Source organism: Scylla paramamosain, unplaced genomic scaffold (genome assembly GCF_035594125.1).
Source record: "Scylla paramamosain isolate STU-SP2022 unplaced genomic scaffold, ASM3559412v1 Contig3, whole genome shotgun sequence".
NCBI classification, from domain to species: domain Eukaryota; kingdom Metazoa; phylum Arthropoda; class Malacostraca; order Decapoda; family Portunidae; genus Scylla; species Scylla paramamosain.
In genome coordinates this window covers 2,192,501-2,197,500 of record NW_026973668.1, presented here as the reverse complement: position 1 = coordinate 2,197,500, position 5,000 = coordinate 2,192,501, and the positions used below count along the sequence as shown (strand labels likewise).

Genomic DNA, 5,000 nt, shown 5'->3' with positions numbered 1-5,000 from the left:
ACCTAATCTTGAATCGGCACAAAATAACAAATGCATGAACAAGGTCCGCGTGGGCATCATGTGGCCACATCCTTACTGACCATGTGCAAAAATCTGGTGCCTGTAGGTGGTGCCATTTGCCGGCAGTGACACGTTGAGTACACACGCGAAGAGTGCTGTGCAATTTTTCCGAGTTGAGATGACCAAGCATATTGAGCAAAGACAGTGTGGCAAATTCTGCTAAAAACTTGGTGATACACAACCTGAGCGTCAACAAGAGACCTTTGGAGGTGATGCTGTGGGAATAAATAGTGGTACAACTGGTTCAAAGATGGCCGCACCTCAGTGGACAGTGGGTCACGTTCTGGCGGACCACCGACTACCAGAAACGACAAAAATGATTGCAAAGTTCGAGGAAAGGTTTTTGAAGACCGTGGTGTGGCCATAGAGGAGATTGTTGGTGAAGTTTGAATTAGCCGTGGGTCAGTTCACTCAGTTATAACAGAAGATTTGTTGATGAGGAAGGTGTCGGCAAAATTAAAGCCAGAGTTACCCTGACCAGCACAGAGAAAACAAAGAAAAATCTCCCGGAAATGCTTGATTGTGGTAGCCAAGATCAAAACCTCAGGAACACCGTCATCACTGGCAAGGAGACACGAAACCCCGTGACCTGTGACCCTCAGACAAACAGCAGTCATCCCAGAGAAAGCATCCTTCCTCACTGCCACCACCACAGACACCAAGACGGGTCCAGCAACGTTAAACGGATGGCGACCTCTTTTTCCGACGACAGGTTTTGTGCACTGCGAGTATGCACCCCAAGGTCACGCTGCTAACAAAGAATGCTACCTGGGGCTACCTGGGAGTTCTTCACCGCCTTCATGAAGCTGTGCAGCGAAAACGACCCGACCTGTGGACAGCAAAGAACTGGCAACTCCACCGTGACAACACACCTGCTCACTCCACCCACGTCATCCAAACATTTCCCTGTAAAGCGTAACACACCAATGGTCCGTCAGGCTTCCCACTCCCCAGACGCCTCCATGTAACTTTTTGGTACTCCCAGAGCTCAAAAATGCACTCAGAGGGAGAAGACTTCAAACAACAGGGGGACATTCAGGAAGATTCAACCTACAGCACCCCAGTCTCCTACAGTCCTACAGCACCTACAGTCTCTACAGCACCCCAGTAAGCGGCTTTCACAAGTGTTTCCAGCAGTGGTTGGAATGCCGCTGCCAGAAGATTATAGACTGCAAAGGGGAGTACTTTCAAAGCGGATACTTTCGAGGAGACTAAATCAATATTGTGGGCCTTTATTTATTTATTTATTTACTTTATTTATTTTTTTTGTGAAAGGTCGGATACTTTTTTGACTGCACCTCAACTGATTACTATTGTTATTATCGATGTTATTATCATTACTACTATCTTTATTAATACTGTCATTATTATTATTATTATTATTATTATTATTATTATTATTATTACCACCACCAAAGAATTGTGAAACAGATTATTGTGATAAAATATTCCGTCCAGTGTGTGTGTGTGTGTGTGTGTGTGTGTGTGTGTGTGTGTGTGTGTTTGTGTGTGTGTGTGTTTGTGTGTGTGTGTGTGTGTGTGTGTGTGTGTGTGTGTGTGTGTGTGTGTGTGTGTGTGTACATGCAGGCAGGACCGTGTATGTTTTTGTAACTTACTCTTAATGCACACAAGAAAGAAGAGAGAGAGAGAGAGAGAGAGGAGAGAGAGAGAGAGGAGAGAGAGAGAGAGAGAGAGAGAGAGAGAGAGAGAGCAGCCTTTCTCTTCATCAGGTAACTAACAAATAAAACTTGCACTGTAAACAAGCATTCAAATAAAAAAAAATAAAGAAATAATAAAGAAATAAATGCATAAATATATCTGCAAGACTTTCTTTTTATACCTGACAAGTAGTAGTAGTAGTAGTAGTAGTAGTAGTAGTAAGGAAGAAATACAGAAGCAGGCTGAGTAGAGAATTACTACTACTATTATTACTACTGCTACTACTATTACTACACTACTGCAACTATTACCGCTACTACTACTGCTACTACTACTACTACACTGGCAGGCACATTTCATACAGGGACTGCCACATATTGACTTAACGACTTTCTGCACCAACCCTTACTACTACTACTACTACTACTAACACAACAACACAAACTTAGACCGGGGTATAAAACAATGCAACACTCGTATCCTGTGTTGCTTCTAAGACTGGCCAGAGAGAGAGAGAGAGAGAGAGAGAGAGAGAGATTGTGTCAGAGTCAAGGGAGGCGCCCACTCTGATACACACCTGCAGTCACAGTAATTATTATTCAGGTAGTTATTACAGATGATGATGATAAGGCACCAGTTTTAAAAGATTAATAAATAACTACGTGTACTGAATTTGACAGAAAAGATTAATTCTCAGATTTACAGATATTCAAATGTTATGGTAACTGGTAGGCTAAATGGTGGTGATGCTAATATATGGAAATAATAAATAAATAAATAAAAATGGTAAGATTTGTATAGTTAGATATATAATGAAATAATCTCTCTCTCTCTCTCTCTCTCTCTCTCTCTCTCTCTCCTCTCTCTCTCTCTCTCTCTCTCTCTCTCTCTCACCTTTTTTTCTTCTCTTCTTTTCTCCTATTCTTGTTCTTACTGTTATCATCATCCTTTTACCTCCTCCTCTTCCTCTAATTCTTCTCCTTTTCATCTTCCTCCTCCTCTTCTTCCTTCTCCCTCTGCTGACCTAGCGAACTCTGGAAAAGTGGGCGGGAATTAGCGACAAACCCGAATTAATTAAGGTTGCGTGGAGTGCTGCAGGGGGTCAGGCTGGGGTGATGTCCATTCAGCAAAACGTGAATTAGAAAACGCTAAACTTAAATAATTTCATCGGGAAACTCAAGGAGGCAGTGACGCATTGTCTTGACGCAAATATCCCCGCTGCTCCCCCTCAGCCGCCGTGCCTCGAGAGTCGCAAGAGTCGTAGAAGCAGTGGCTGACGGTAAGGAATGTCACCACCTGTTTATCAAAGAATTCCTCGCCGCCTCCCTTCAATTGCCGCATGTCTTGAAGTTTCGCCTTTCAAAATTCACGGTCTGCTATCTGAACACCTCTCAAGGCAGACATGTTAAGATGCATGATGGAATGGACTGAGAATTTACTGTGACGTCTGCCTCGCTCTCTTCACTGCAGACATCATGCGCGTTTCACCCCGAGGACAGCGTCACCACACACTGAACACCACCACTGATGACCCGCTTAATACTGGTCATTGTTCGATTGTTGCTGTTGGGCTGAGTGAGGAGGGAAACTGCACGAGATGCCAGTAAGTCAATTTGTCTCAGCCCACTTTATATGCTTGCTGTCACGCCTTGAAGTAAAACACGCCTTCTTCAGCTTCCTCAGTGTTGGCTGTACCTGGCTGCGCTGTGCCACGTCAACCCCAGTGACCTGACCTGGGCCAGCTAGGGGCGGCCTGGGGATTCAAGTGTACAGGGGTGGCAGGCAACACGACCTCTGCGCGTTGCCAAGTGTAACCGGTAGATACACAGGGTCATTGTTAATCAAATCGAAAGGCATTCAGAAAATTATGCAGTGGTAATGAAGCAGGAAGGTATTCTAAAACACTTCTACGCCACTTCTTCTCCACTGCATTACAAAGACACTAGTTGAAGCTACGCAGGTTTTCAAGGGTGACAAATTCTCGTGACAAATTAGCATTTCTACATTACGAACAGGAGGAAAAACACTTGAGAACTTAGCTAATATTACCTCTGGCGTGGAAAACAGTAGCGGTGAGTAGACCATTTCTGAAAACTGACTGAGAAGAGATTCCTATGAGAGAGAGAGAGAGAGAGAGAGAGAGAGAGAGAGAGAGAGAGAGAGAGAGAGAGAGAGTGTGTGTGTGAGTGTGTTAACGTGCCCGGGCGACTGTGAGCGTGACAGAGCGGGGCAAGAGCAACTAACGGTCCGAGTAGTGAGTAATGGTGGATTCATTGTAGCTTGGGACACTTAACACAACACTGCCATCCTCCCTTCCCTTTTCTCAACTCGGGAAGAGGTGCCACCATTTTCCTCTTCCTCTTCCCTTCCCTAAACACTTCAAGGGATTCTGTTCTCCTCTTACTCCTCCTCTTCCCTTCTCTCAACACGGAAGAAGTACTGTTATTCTCCTCCTCCTCCTCCTCCTCTTCCCCTCCTCCTCCTCTTCCCTCCTCTTAACACAATGTAGAGATAGTTACTCCTCCTCCTTTGCAATATGGCCGCCACTCAACTTACAACGAGAACACCAAGATATTTTAACTTAGCACTGTCCTGCCAACATTTCTCCCTCTCCGACACACTCAACTCTGTCAACCACATCTGCTACGCCCATTTCTATCCCTAGCTGGGCAGTGTGGGTGCTGTGTGGGTAGAAATTGATGAAAACGTGAAGCGTAGAGCCGTCAGCCTGCCGCCATTGTGCTTAGTCGTGTGTGTGTGTGTGTGTGACGTGATAGAAATAACGAAGCTTTGAAACTCAGGCGGGTATTTTAAAACTCTCTCTCTTTCTATGTTTTTTTCAAGGCCATAGAGATGACTAGCCGGGTTCTCAAGCGTGTTTCTCCTGTTCATAATGTAGAAATGTTGTTAATCTGTCACCACAACCCTAAAAACACCCTTAAAAACCCGCGTCACTTCAACTACAGCCTTTGCAATGTAGTGGAGGTGAAGCCACAAGTGTTTCAGAATACGGTGATCTCTTGGCTTCGAGCAGCTGTATCGGACTCTGGTGGAGGCTGGTGATTGGCTGGACGAGGGGGAGACAGCACGTGATTGGTCAGATGTATAGCAGGCTTGCATTCCAGTATATTTTGAAAAAAAAAAAAATATTTATTATTTTTTTTCTTGTTTCACGTGATTTGTTTTCATTAACTGCTCTGAAATAATCGAAGAAAATATTATAATACTTTTTCCTAATACAAATTCGTGATTTTGATACGGTTTTATGTTGATTTTGTGCA

At 44.3% G+C, this 5,000-nt stretch overlaps 1 protein-coding gene across 6 annotated transcripts in view; it reads right to left on the bottom strand.

Annotated features, from left to right (window-relative positions):
* Nucleotides 1-5,000, bottom strand: part of LOC135096307 (zwei Ig domain protein zig-8-like) — a 53,582-nt gene that overhangs the window by 1,430 nt on the left and 47,152 nt on the right. For 5 of the 6 annotated variants that reach the window (XM_063997708.1, XM_063997711.1, XM_063997707.1 and 2 more), the window contains exon 10: nucleotides 2,614-2,753. The gene's annotated coding sequence lies outside the window, so the exon portion shown is untranslated. The remainder of the gene's footprint in view (nucleotides 1-2,613; nucleotides 2,754-5,000) is intronic. The other variant, XM_063997712.1, reaches the window with a different exon arrangement.